This window comes from Rattus rattus, chromosome 8 (assembly GCF_011064425.1).
Source record: "Rattus rattus isolate New Zealand chromosome 8, Rrattus_CSIRO_v1, whole genome shotgun sequence".
NCBI classification, from domain to species: domain Eukaryota; kingdom Metazoa; phylum Chordata; class Mammalia; order Rodentia; family Muridae; genus Rattus; species Rattus rattus.
The window spans coordinates 546,283-561,179 of record NC_046161.1 but is presented as its reverse complement, the minus strand read 5'-3'; the positions used below and the strand labels follow the sequence as shown (position 1 = coordinate 561,179).

Here is a 14,897-nt window from a genome sequence, read left to right as displayed (position 1 = left end):
TCCTGTGCACCTGCCGCCCCTCCACCACAGCTCTCCTGCTCTGAAGGTGCTGGGGTGTCTCTGTCGCGTGCAGGGGGTGCCTGTGCCACGGGTGTGCTCTCGCAGCCCGCCCCGCCTTCTGGGCCTCGCGTCTCCGCCCCGCTCCTGTCCGGGTACCTAGCTGTCCTTTTCCGTCGTGGAAGTTTAAAGACCCCGGGGAAGGGGGTCCCCCTACCGCCCATCGGTCGTCCGCAGGAGGGCTTCCCGTTTCCTCCCTCCACCTGGTGCTCCCTGAGACTCAGCGGGCCCCCTCCGGTCGCCGGTGCTTCCAGAGGCGGCGGTCCGGGGGCCGTGTCGCGGGGCCCCTCTGGGCGCCCGTGGGGTCCTGGCCTGAGCGCCCGACTTGCCCGCCCATTGGCTGGCCGCTGCCGGGTGCTGGGTTCGCGGCGTCCCTTGTCCCGTGTGTCCCTCCTTTCCGTTCCCGACCCTGTCTTTTTTTCTTTTCACATGTATCCTTTAGTTTCCCGCTGGCTGGCCTGAGGTGGAGCCGCCTCGCCGTTGGCCCCTCTCTTCCAGTTCAGCAGGGCGGGCGGGGGAGCTGGTGCTGTTGTTAGCACCCATAGGAGTCCGCTCACACCCCAGATACCGATACGACTCTTAGCGGTGGATCACTTGGCTCGTGCGTTGATGAAGAACGCAGCTAGCTGTGAGAATTAATATGAATTGCAGGAAACATTGATCATGGACACTATGAACGCACTTGAGGCTCCGGGTTCCTCCCGGGGCTACACGTGTCTGAGAGGCGCTTGAGGATCAATCGCTGCCACGCCCCCTGCGGTTTCGTCGCCTGGGGGGGGGGGCGTTGCGCTGCTGGGACTCTGCTCACAGGGCCTCTCCCCTCGGCCCTCCATCTCCCGAAGTTCAGACTGGGCGGAGTCCGGCGGTCGTCCACGCCCGGTGGGTCTGCGTGGGCCTAGATCTCCCTGTCCACCGGCGCCGCAGGCTGGCCACCCTTCTCGTGGCTCATTCCTGCTGGTTCTGGCGCTCTCGCTCCCGTCCTCGCCTGCTCTCCCCACCCTGGGGACACATCGGCGGGGGCTGGTCGGGTGCCTGGGCGCGAGAGGGGCCGTGTCGCCCGGGTCGGTCATCACGCCTTCGGTCTGGTGGGAGGCGGGCCCTGCCCACTGGGTCCGTGCATTCACCGCCGCCACGCACCCGCCAGTGCGCGCAGAGAGAGCAACCTGCGAGAGTCGGACTGTGGGTGGGGGATAACGCACACACCGGGGCTGGTCTCAGGTACCTCTCCTCCCCCCCTCCCTCTTGTGGGGGCCGTCCGCTCGGGCGCCAGCTGACGTGACGCTGCGGCGTCCGTGGGCTGATGCGACTTGTCCCCGGGATGTGGGAGCTGGCTGGGGTAGAGAGGTCGCAGGCCCGGGCCTGGGACCCCGGCACCCCCTCGCTCTCCTCTCCGTCCGTCCGCCCGCGGCCGCGCGCGCCCTCCTTTCCTCCTTCCCCTCTCGACCGCGACCTCAGATCAGACGTGGCGAGCCGCTGAATTTAAGCTTATTAGTCAGCAGAGGAAAAGAAACTAACCAGGATTCCCTCAGTAATGGCGAGTGAACAGGGAAGAGCCCAGCGCCGAATCCCTGCCGCGTGCCGTGGCACGTGAAATATGGCGTATGGAAGACCCACTCCCCGGCGCCGCTCGTGGGGGCCCAAGTCCTTCTGATCGAGGCCCAGCCCTTGGACTGTGTGAGGCCGGTAGAGGGCCCAGGAGTGCCGGGCCCAGATCTTCCTGGAGTCGGGTTGTTTGGGAATGCAGCCCAAAGCGGGTGGTAAACTCCATCTAAGGCTAAATACCGGCACGAGACCGATAGCCAACAAGTACCGTAAGGGAAAGTTGAAAAGAACTTTGAAGAGAGAGTTCAAGAGGGCGTGAAACCGTTAAGAGGTAAACGGGTGGGGTCCGCGCAGTCCGCCCGGAGGATTCAACCCGGCGGCGCGCGTCCGGCCGTGCCGGTGGTCCCGGCGGATCTTTCCCGCTCCCCGTTCCTCCCGACCCCTCCACCCTCGCGTTTTTCTCCCCCCGCCAAGGGTCCCGAAGTCGCTGTCCCCGTTCCTCCCAACAGGGTGGTCGGCGGGCGCTCAGGCGGCTGGCACGGGTGCGCAGGTGTGGCCAGGGCTGGGGTTGGTGGGTGACCGCCCCTCCCCCCATGTTCAGCGACTGGCCGCAGCCAGGCGCCCTTCCACCATGACGGTGCACCGAAACCGGCTACGGGACCGCTGGGAAGGCCCTACGGGGAAGGTGACTGGGGGGGCAGTGTGGCAGGGCATCACCTGTGGGCCCCAGACCACCCCGTCCCGAGTGTTACAGCACATCCTCTCCATACAGAAGACACCGACAGGCAGACAGACAGACAGACAGACAGACACACACATATACATATTTAAGTATTTAAAATGATGTTTAAAAAAAACAGTCTTCCTGTTTAACAGACGTTTAAAGGGAAGTTGGCTGACAGAACGTTTTTGTGGTTTTTTATTCTCTTTTTTACCAAATAGGAGGTAGATCTGTTGGCCCTTTTATTAAAAGCCAAAGTATTAAGTGGCGAGCCGATGTTTCAACTTTTCCCATTATGTTCCTTTCACGAAAACCAGGGATTGTTGTTTCTTTGGCTTTTCCTTTTTGAAACAAAATGAAAGGAGCTCTACCAGTTGGCCTAGTTTCCCTGTTCCTTTTCCCTCTGCCACGGTATGCTCGATGAAATAAAGTAAATAAGTGAAGATTCTAGTTATTTATTTCTTTAGGAGACCCGAACCCTCTCTCAAGAGATACTTCCATCTCCCCTCTCCACACACACAAGGCCTCCTCCCTGTATGTGTGGGAAGGGGTAGGGGTGGACAGGAGCTAGCTGAGAAGGGGTGGGATGGAGTGGGGCTGGAGAATGTGCATGTCCCTGAAGGACTGTCCGGGAAATACTGCTGCTGCCCTAGCATGCTTTGCTTCAGCGCTGAGCCAGGCGGTGCCTCTTTAGGGAGGGCAAGTTTTCTGCCTGAAATCAGTGAGTGATGATTTCAGTGTGAATGTCTGATCCCTCCCTGTCCTTTCAGTGCTCTGGCTCATGGCAAATGACTGAAGAAAACCTTAGACTCACACCCAGCTGTTTGGAAATGGTAATGGAATTGATAGCACACCCTCAGGGAAAGAGGAAGACTCCCTTTGCTCACTCCCAGCCTCCCCCTGCCAGCTCTGGATTTCTAAGTAAGGCTGAATCTGGACCATATTTACAAGATTTGGCGTTTCTGATTCATGTTTAATGTTTAGTTAAATAAAGCTTGTGAAGGGCTGGAGAGATGGCTCTGAGGTTAAGAGCACTCACTGCTCTGCTCTTCCAGAGGTCCTGAGTTTCATTCCACAGAAACCATATAGTGGCTCACAACCCTCTGCAAAGGGATATCCTGTGTACTCTACTGCCATGTGTATATGAAAAGGGCTTTAGTATACTCATATAAATGAAAATAAATAAATAAACCTTTAAAAGAATGAAACAAAATGAAGCTTGCAAAGAAATTGAGCATCTTAAAATGCCAGGCATGTCTATCCACTCCTTTTATTTTATTTCGTGTGTGTAAAACATAACCACAGATGTGGTTCCCCTTTTATTAACCTCGATAGCACAACTGGGACAGAAGTGCAAACTATCATCTACCTATCTGGGAGTGGAGTGGTTGGATACAGGGAGATGGAATATTTGCAGTTAGTAAAGTTCTGCTGTCGGTTTTTTTTTCCTTTCCTTTTTGGATAGATATCGGGAGCTTTTTTTATTGTTGTTGTTTTTGTTTTATAAGGTACAAATTTTGTTTTCTGTGCAACATTCTGATCATAGTTTCCCATAGCAAAGCTCTTTCTAGATCCTTCCTCCCAATCCACCACCCCGTTGTACCCCAGGCCTGTCCTTATATGTGGTTGATGCATACCCAGGTGAATCTCCATTGGAGAAAGCACGATATTCCCATCTCCTATGACTGTCAATGGCAGATGACTAAAATGCCCGTGACTTCGGACTTGACTCCATTTTTCCCTTGGAGAACTGGGTTTGGATCTGTTGAACGAAGGCAGGCCCTGGGTTTTGAAACAAACAAACAAACACACCAAAAAATATTTAAACAGGCAACAACTGCCTGCAGGCCAAGAGACTGTTGACTCCTCTTTGGAGCTAGTACGATGTGAAACTTGCTTAATAAAGTAGAATCCACACAGCACAAAGGGAACAGTTTAACAAATTATGAGAGAGAGAGAGAGAGAGAGAGAGAGAGAGAGAGAGAGAGATCTGTTTATCTCCCTCCTCTAGTTTTTCAGCCTAGAGAGAGAGAGAGAGAGAGAGAGAGAGAGAGAGAGAGAGAGATCTGTTTATCTCCCTCCTCTAGTTTTTCAGCCTAGAGATTTCATCTTCCTCTGTCCCTGGTGCTGGTGGCTTTACTGCTGGTTTGGGGGGATTGGGATAGTCATAGGAAGAAAAAAGTCTTGAGTGCTGATGTTAAATTCTCTCTCTCTCTCTCTCTCTCTCTCTCTCTCTCTCTCTCTCTGGAGTGCTCTCTCTCTCTAGAGCACTCTCTCTCTCTCTCTCTCTCTCTCTCTCTCTCTCCCTATGCCCCTCTCCCTCTCTCTCTCTCTACACACACACACACACACACACACACACACACACACACACACACACACTTCCTAGGATGAAAGAAAAAAAATGAAAAGAAAGGCACCCATGGTGATGCATGACTTTGATCTCACTTTGGTCTCAGCACTGGAGAGGAAGATAGGAAGGCCTATCTAGATGCAATGTGAAGAAGGCCTATGTCAGATTAGTTAATGGCTAGGGAACTGGTACCTAGCTAGTCTGCCATTTTGTTGCAGTTACTAATATCATAAGGACACTTTCTCATTAGTTGTTTCTGCTGTTACTGCCGGAATTCATTACATATTCTGTTAGGTTCTTCTGTTTGATAACACAGTCAGAAACCAAACACTGTAGAAGTCAGTCTAACTGCTTTCTTTGTCGTGTAGTTACCCGCAATAATCTTGGACCTGAACCGAACACCCAGCAGCATTTCCCAAAACCATCCATGTATAAGCTTTTATAAGCTGGACCACCAACACTAGAGTGACAGTGCAGACAGAGACTATTTGGAACCAGACTTCCATTTTGAGTTTTTGTTTGTGTTCTTGTTTTTTTCTCCTGTCCTGTCCTGTCCTGTCCTGTCCTGTCCTGTCCTGTCCTCTCTGTCTGTCTATCTGTCTGTAAATCCACACATATAGTTCTTTCCACATCTTATATTTCAAAACAAATAATGCTTGTTGTGATCCTCATTTCATTCAAGGGTACTACTCTCTAGATCAGAGGAGCCCCCTTACAATTCTCCACAGGTAGTGATGAAGGGGTGTTCAGTCCGACTAAGCAGGAGTTATATGGTTGCTGCCATTATGATTGATCTTACCCAAGGTAGGGTTTCGGGGCATGGTTGCCAAGATGGCAAACAACAGACAGTGATTGGAGATGGAACAATAACCTACAATTCTCCCTCTCTGTCACTGTTTCTCTCTCACTCTCTGTCTCTCTTCCCTCCTCCCCTCCCTCCTCTCTCAGACCTGAATGAACATTGGAACTAAAGTAAATGTACAGTGAAAAGAAGCCAGGTGCGGTGCTACATGTCTTTTATTGCATCACTTGAGTGGTGGAGGTGGGTAGAACCCTGTGAGCAGGATGCAGACCTAATCCAGGTACTGATTTCCAGGGCTTATGTGCAAAGACCCCTGATTCAACTAAAGAAATGAAGAATATAACTTCAGGTATCCTTTATTTTATTAGAAAAGAATTTTGAATATAATTTCCATGCTAATCAAAAAGAGGAAATTTTCTTTGGCATCGGATTCTTCTTGAACAAAAAATGGATATAAATAATCACATATTCAGATGTTATGTCTAATATTGAGAAGATATTCCCATCCAAGTACTAACCAGGCCCGACCCTGCTTAGCTTCCGAGATCAGATGAGATCCGGCGCGTTCAGGGAGAAGATATTCCCAAATATGGTGTTAATCCATCATAGTCCATGTGTGAACACAAAACAGCCTTAGTAAGAATTTTGACAAATGGATTTTAAAAACTTATATAGGGTTATTAAGAGTAGCGGTAACATTTTTTAACTTGATATTTTATATATTTACATTGCAAATGTTATTCCCTTGCCCAGTTACCCACTCTCCCACACCCCACCCCCTGCTTCCATGAGGATGTTTTTCCTCCCATCCACCCATTCGCACCTCAATAGCATGCCATTCCCCTGCACTGGAGAAAGGAGCATTCACAGGACCAAGGGCTTCTCCTCCTATTGATGCCAGACAATGCCATCCTCTGCTCCATATGCAACTGAAGCAATAGGCTTTTACATGGGTACTATTTGGTTAGTAGTTTAATCCCTGGGAGCACTGGTAAGTCTAGTTGGTTGATATTGTTGTTCTTCCTATGGGTTTGCAAACCGATTCAGCTCTTCCTTCACTCCTTCATTGGAGTCCACATGGAGTCCGATGGTTAGCTTCAAGCATGCTTGTCTAAATCAGTGAGGTTCTGGCAGAGTCTCTCAGGAGACATCCACATCAAGCTCCCATCAGTAAGGACTTCTTGGCATCAGCAATACTGACTAGGTTTGGTGGCTGCATATGTGATAGATCACCAGATGGGGCAGTATCTAGATGGCCTTTCCTTAAGTCTCTGCTCCACTGTGTCCCTATATTCCCCTCCCTCTTGAGTATTTTTCCCCCTTCTAGGAAGGACTGAAGTGTACACATTTTGTTCTTCCTCCTTCTTGAGCATCATATGGTCTATGAATTGAATCTTGGGTATTCCAAGCTTTGGACTAGTATCTACGAACTGGGTAAATTCACTCAGGATGATATTTGCTAGTTCCATCCATTTGCCTAGGAATTTCATGAAGTCATTGTTGGAGAAGTGTGTATGTACCTTTTGCAGCACAGTCTCTGGAATAAAACAAACAGGGACATTTAAATAAATATATAGCAGTGTTTAAGATTTCATTTCTCTTCCAATATTTGCAATTACATAGTCAAACATTATATCTTGGAGTCATAGATCACTGTGCTATCTAGGATTGCACGATGAGGATGGCATAGTGGCAGTATAGCAAAATAACTGAAAGGAAAAGCAGAGCAGTCACCCCATTAGGATTCATATGAATTGCATTTACTCCCTGCTGGGAACTAAGCAACAATGGGTGAAACTGTACAAGTACCTCTGTAGTAATTTGGTGTCTTGGGGTTATTTCCAGAGGATATACAGCTGGAGCACATGGTGTTCAATTTATTTTTAGTTTGTCTGATTTAAAATGTGATTGCTGTTAGTAAACATTTTTGTGAAGATTGCTTGAAATTTATTTGCACTTTATTAGAAATTGTAGAATCATATTTATAATTTGCAGTCCTGGGGGTACTGGTGGTTGTACATGGGGAACAACTAAGTCAGCAAATGATTAAGTCAGACAATGCTGACGAAAAGAACATGGGATACCACAGTTACAGCTGCCTAAGAACTGATAACCACAACCTAAGGGAAGAGTCTCTTCCCTCAACCTTGACTCCTTTAAGACATTGGCTTCAGGATCAGACAGGCCTTGGCAAGTTTGATCCTGGGTAAGGGCATAGAACTAGTGTTCCAGTTATTCTTTTGTCCAGGTCTTTCAGACAGCCTAGGGCAGTCCTGACTCCCCACATTAATAGGTACTTCATAGTATTCATAAGACTTTCCAGCTGGATGTGACTTTTAAATTTTCTTTCATAAGCAGGGAAGTGTTAGTTCACAGTCCTGTCTAACTGGCTGCTTTCCTCAAACCTGCCATCCCCTTTGTAACCTCTCAATATAATTGATAAGCAACATATTCTGTGGCCTTGTAGTCTCTCTGTCCCTTGCATCTGATTCCCAGGCCCCAAAAACCTTTAATGATAACTCTGCTTCCACCTTTTTTCTTTCTCTGATTCATCTATTAGTCTAGATCACAAGGTATATATCTTACCCAAAAAAATCATCTGATTGAGGAACACCAAAATCCTATAATTTCTTGGAAATTAAAAATCCTCACTCTCCTATCTTTGTCTTTAGTATCCCATCATGGTTATATGTGGCCATGATGCAATAAATCACTTCATACTCAAGGACTTAAGCATGTTTTCCCTTCAGGACACTCGACACACAATATATGTGCTGCAGTAAAAATAAAAACAACAAAACAAAACAAAAAACCCAACAGAACTGGTTCCCAGGTATACCCTAGCTGTCTCACTCCCTTAATATTTCTGGTGCCATTGGAAATAGCAATAACATCTCAGTGGCTCCATGCTGCCCCATCTACTTTCTGACACACTATTCTTCCCAGCAAAGCACCCTGTCAGGCTGCTCCTCCCTCATCCACAGCCCTCTTGGTTGGGTTTCTACCACGCCAGGCAAACACATCCCAATTCTTTGGTAGGCCCACGCATCTGGCCACCATACACTCTCTTAAACTCAATTAAGTTGCCTTATGAAAGAACACATCAAACAATATTTTCTGATCCAATTGATAATATATAATTTGCCAATCTAGATGGCAAAAAATCCTGTACATACCCATCCCTTGAAAATAGTCATAATAACCTGTAATATGTACAGAGAGGCATCTAAACATCTACTGCCATGTTCTCTGTGCTCTCACATTCTCACTCTGGCTTCCTCAGCCTCTCTAAAACTTTTCTCCCACCCATCCTTCCTTCTTATCCAATGACAGGCCTGGTTCTATCCTGTACCTCCCTTCACCTTAATAATGACATCAATCTACTCTTTTACCCTTTTAATTAAAAAAAAAACAGAAACTTTTTTCTCAAATATAAGTTGAGCACAACCATTATCATTTTGTAATTTAAAAGTATAAGATGTACCTAACACCCAGCCCAACTTTTATCAGTTAAACAGAACATTTAGTTATATATTTTAGCTTTTAAAAGGCTTAAAATCTGTTATATCCTGGCTAGCTTATGTATTATCTGATAACTAGCTAATTAAATATGTATTCTCAAAGTTAAATAGTCTGAGTGGGTTATAAGATTATACTAAGTTTTCAACCCCGCCAGTAATCTGAGAATGACCCTCATATCTGTAAATATAGGAAGCCTAGCATGGCTTCTAGAACTGAGACAGGTTATAGAGACAATTTTCTATTTGCACAGTCCCCTGTGAGCAACACGTGAGAGCAAGTCTTCAGACTTCTGGCCTAGGATCATCAGACAGACTTTTGAAACACTGAATTTTGAACGGCTAATCATTCTGGCTTGGCAGAAATTTTCAGCCAACTTATTCTGCAATGTTTCCTTTTCTGGACAGTAATTAGTCTGTAGAAGAATTGGAGCAATTTTTGCATAGTGCCTGTCTGCCACAATAAATCACCTCACGTGGAGGTGGAGATTTTCAATTTCTTCTTTGAATATACCAAAGGGGAGCTGGTGGGAGCAGACATGTCTCAATAAAAGTTAAAGAACATTAAATGTCATATTTTGTGGACTTCTGGTGTTTTTTAGAAACCATCTAACTATATAAGTAGTCTGGACTGTTGTCGATTCATTATCTTAATAAATTATCTTGAAAGCATTCTAACAATAAACTTAGAGACATGAATTTGCTATTTGGCCTTAAACTCACGTGCTTAATCATCTCAGCTTCATTTTTTAATAGCAGAAAAGGACTGGGTATAAGCCATCTATGCTGAAATGTGTTGTATAGGCACAATACGTGTACATCAGAGTAACAATATTAATTTTAAATCAATGAGAAATTTATATTAAAGAAAATCTTAAAAATCTAAATTTGTATCAAATAAATTCTGTGCCAATGTAAAAGATTGTAATTTTAGTTTAGTAATAAATATAAAAATAATTATGTACAGCTTGAAGAAACCATTGAAGAGTTTTTGCCCCAATTCCTGGACTTTGGGGGACTAAAAGTAGTTATTCTAAGGTTGTTTTTCTGAGGAATTTAGAAATGCTTATAATTTAACAGGGAGGAATTAGCTCAAACTGATTATACATAATCTCAGTCGGTGAAAAACCTTGTATTTATTACTAAGCTAAAGTTATAATCTTTTACATTTGAAAGTATATTATAATACATTACATTCTCTCCCATGATCTCTTACGATGATCTTTTTTTTTTTTTTTTTTTTTTTTTTCGGAGCTGGGTACCGAACCCAGGGCCTTGTGCTTGCTAGGCAAGCGCTCTACCACTGGGCTAAATCCCCAACCCCTTACGATGATCTCTTAAACAGTGAAGAAAATTTGTACATCTTTTAAACTCATCTATTATTTCTAGCTATATGCTTATAAGCTATTTAGAATTTGTCTATAGAGGTATTCTATCTTCTATCAATTAAGTAAACCTTTGTCCTTTCATACTTTTCTTTATTTTTTATATAAAGAAATATACTTGCATGCACTCTACATTCTCTTTACCAAATCTCATCAGATTTCCTATAATACATCTCCTGATACCATGTCTTCATCTGTTTACCTTTTAGATCTCATCAAAGAATCAGAATCTACTGTCACTCGTGAAGGGAATCTATTGAAGCACAAGCAAATTACCAAGGCAATACCCCCCCCCAAAATGAATGATTCTTCATTCACCAGTAGCCATCAAATGCCAAAAGCCCCTCAATATGGCATTGGCAAGGGTTGGTAACCCCATCTAAGCCCTGACTCTAGCTGGCTTGATCATGTGAAAATATTGTGTTAACACAGGTGCTGTGGGTTCATGAGTGTGACAACCATGAGCTATCCAGAGGACAGCTTTTCATTTTCTGTACCGAACAGCTATCACAATTTTCTTGATACAATAGAGATCAATTCAATGTTCATTGCAAGAAGGAAGGAACATACTCATCTAATTATGATGGAGATGTTATTAAAAATTTTAGTTTCTAAATGCCTTTTATTTATGTAAAATTCCAGAAAATTTTATTTCTGTTTATGGTCTGAAACATCTTCCTTTCATTCATAACAAACACAATGATAGTTCTAACTTTTGAAATTACATTATAATATAATGTATATGTATCAAACTTTTCTAAATTTGTGTGCATGTGTATCCCATTTTTAAGAGTATTAAGTTTTTTCTTAATGTTTTCTAGCTGTATTAATACGATCATAAGATTTTCTTTTTAAGTAAAATAACTTATGCATTATTTTACTAACATAAGTCTCAATTTTATATCTCAAATATTATTTTCTATTGCATACATAGATGAATTTTAGTTGTTAACATTTGGTTGATCAATTAGTTCCATGTTTATTAAATTGTAAATTTATACTTTTGTGTTGAAACTAACTTTTATAAAGTTTGCATACATAATTTTTATATTTATTCAGTTGATATCATGTGATTCATAAAATTCTTTCTCTTCAAATAACTACAACATAGATTTTGATTAGTTTAATGAACAAAGACTATTAAATGCACCTGTAGAAATTATTGATTTAAATATTGATTTGAATAACTCTAGATAATAATTTGATATTAAATACTGGGTAGGAGTGTGGGACTGCATTTTAACTACCTGAATTATGCTGTTTCAAGGTTATGTTAAATGACTTTTTTTATAGATATGTACAGCATTAACATGACTTATATTCAAATCATTGTTCTTTGTCCTTCACTTTCTTTTTGACTTTTTTTAGTTTTTCATATTTAAAAGCAGTTTTAAATATTTGCTTCATGCATCTGTACATGTGTGCACAAATGAGTACAAGTACTTGCAAAATGTAGGAGAGGGTACCCAATTTCCAGAGCTCGATTGACAAGTAGTAATGACCCAACAAGTATAGATACTGGACACTGAACTTAGGTTCTCTACTAGAGACCAAGGAAAACCCATGAAGCTTTTCTATAGGTCCTGATTTTAATTTTTGTTAAGGGTTTAGTTCTGTGTGCCTTTCTTATTCACGAAAACAACTTTGTCCAATTTGATACAAATAATTTTGCATAAATATTCATCTTTAATTAATTGGGATTCAAAAATTTGGACTGCATTTCCTATTGATTTTAGTAAGATGATATCATACTGATATATACTATCAGAAAATCCTGCACGAAGTCACCATGACTGAAAATAGGAATAGAGAAGGCTTAAAAAATTGTACTTCATTAATGGTTGACATGTCCATGATTCCTCTCATTAAAGTAAGCTCATATGTGGGAAAAGATACTTCAAATCAATCAGTTGAGGATTTGCGTTATTCTTATGCTATCAACTCAGCTCATTTACATTCTACCACTGTGAGCAAATTCCCTCCCCAGGTGACTGCCATGTGGTTATTATCACTGTCTTTTTGAATTTTGCTGTACATATGGCTAGTTTGAAAAATTTGAAACTTAATGAGGCTTGAATGGACTAAGAAAGAATCACCAGTGTTTCATTTGCTCAGTCCTTTTATTTTTTTTCCCCTTTGCAACACCTCGAATTGCCTTTATTTCAGTATGCATCCACATTTCAACATTTAGTGGTCCTGAACAGAGTGGGGAGCTTGTCAATGAGCCAGGAGCCGGGCCCACCTATCTGCAAAGGATCTGTGAACATGGTGACACAGAGCTCCTCTGGGTCCCTGCCCAGGGTCTGAGGAGCAACACTGAAACCCGAGTTGGCAGAGTCAGGGCCTCGTGCTCCAGCTGTCAGACTCCACTCCAGACCCGATTGGTGATCAGGGTGACTGAGAGCCCTGTTCAAACCTCTTCAACTTGTAAAAACAAAGCAATTATGGGAAAAGGAACCAACTCAGAACCATGTGCACCGAGGACTCTCCACATGGCCTTTCTCTAGGCATATATCCAAGGACCCTAAGCGGTGGCCCATCTGAGTCGCCCTGTGACTGCTCTGTTCACCTCTAGACCTGAGCTCAAAGCTCAAGAGCTGATGGTGGTGGCAGGGCCGCAGACCCAGCGCTCCCTTCCCAGGCTGGTGGCAGGTGAACAAGTGTGGTCCGGAGCTAAGGGAGGGAGGCCAGGCTTTTTCAACCTCATCTGATGGCTTCTGGCCACAGCAAGTGTTGGGTGGTAATGGGCAACAAGGGACTTGAGGAGGGGAAAGCAGCACCCCTTGATAAAGGTGGGGAGACTGGAAGCTCTGAATTCCTCACCCGCAGCCAATTTCAGGGAGGGGAGGTTACAATCTAAGCTTTGACCAAGGGTGGGAGTGGAGGAGTGGGGACCATGGCTCGGATGGGGCAATCACTTAAGATTTAAGAAAGTATGGGTACAGCCAGAGCACCCCAAGCCTAGTGGTGGTCAGTCCCACGGCTACTACCTGAAACCTCCCCATCTATTCTATGGGCCACCACACAGCTGTGGCAGAGGGCGGGGCGGGCAAAGTCATACCCAGGCCAAGTGCCAGCAGCAGGTGATTGTGTGAGACGTGTCTGTCCACAGTTGCGTTAGCTGTGCCCACCGCTCCCAAAGGAAACCAATTTCAACACACCTTATTGATCCCATAAGTTCAACCAGGCAGACAGCGGTTATACTCGACAGATGATGTTACACAGCACAACTTAGGTATTTCAAATGGACAAGAAGTTAGTATCAGAGCAGTGTCTCAGGATGAAGTCTAAGTGGGGCTTCCTCTCCAGTACTTTGAGGTCTACAGGTGGATCTAGAAAATTCACTACTGTGGAAAATGAAGACTTGGGTTGGATGGGGAAGGGAGGCCGGGGCCTTGGTGACTAATGGCTGTAACTCTGTCCTTCTGGTGGCTGTGGCAGCTTCATGTTCTCTTTTGACATCATCAAGCGCCTCAGTTCCTGCAGGATGACTTTGATGCTGTGGGAATTCTGTCACTTTGCCAGCACTGCCATGGCTCGTGGATCCACCACTCCATTGGAACTGCTCATGCCGTTCATATTGACTCTTGTTACAAATCTCACAGACTTGGATGCTTCTGGATACTAGAGTGGCCCACACTCTATCGTAAGGCTGCATATTCGGTTTTCATAAATTGTTCGTGGAGGCCCAATTATCATGCTTGTCCATCTTGTGAGTGTCATGTCCTCATCATCCTCCAGACCCTAGTTAACTGTGCCTACTCCTTTCTGGCCTTCTTCCAGCTCTTCCAACAGTCGGAAATTCTCGAAGGACTTTTACTCCCGAGCCTGGGGTGGCTGCCATCTTGCGTCGCTATCGCTCGAAGTCAGTCCTTCCTTTCTTCCTCTACCCCAGGTCCCTTAGCTCCTTCTCTCTCTCTCTTTTCCACAGGGTCTCATAAACCCCAGACTTGCCTGAAGCTCACTATATATCCAGTGATGACTTTGAATGTCTGATATTCACCAATAAATTATAGATACGAACAACCATGCCTGATCTTGTACAGTTTTGGAACTCATCCAAGGGTGTCTTCCATACTGGCATGTAGCCTGTCAAATGAACAACTTACCAAATCTCTTCCTGTTTCTTCCTTGTTCCCTTCCTTCCTTCCTTCGTCCCTTCCTTCGTTCCTTCCTTCCATGCTTTCTTCCTTCCCTTTTTTATTTTCCTTCTGTTCTTTCTGTTCATGCATTTTGTTTTCATTTTGATTTTGAAGTTAAAAGCTATTACTGAAGTTTTCACCTCTTGAAACCAGAAAGCATGAGCTGTAGAGCATTTAGACTTTCATATGTAGAAATCATTGTGTACCTATAGCAAAAACTATATACATTAAAGGTGACAGAAGCATTATTGTCTCAAAGTACTGGCTCTGTTCTTCAATTATTGTTAGAAACTTTTATTATTATTAATAGTCCACATAATCTAATATGTATACTATGAACATCTGCATTTTGAAAATGACAAAGGGATATAAATTAC

General features: G+C 44.2%; 1 non-coding gene and 1 pseudogene across 1 annotated transcript; one reads left to right on the top strand and one right to left on the bottom strand.

Annotated features, from left to right (window-relative positions):
• Positions 1-631: 631 nt before the first annotated feature.
• Positions 632-784, top strand: LOC116908358. The gene has a single exon (XR_004388908.1). It is a non-coding gene; the product is annotated as a 5.8S ribosomal RNA (ribosomal RNA).
• An 11,328-nt stretch (positions 785-12,112) lies between these two features.
• LOC116907864 lies at positions 12,113-14,294 on the bottom strand (annotated as a pseudogene).
• Positions 14,295-14,897: the final 603 nt, after the last annotated feature.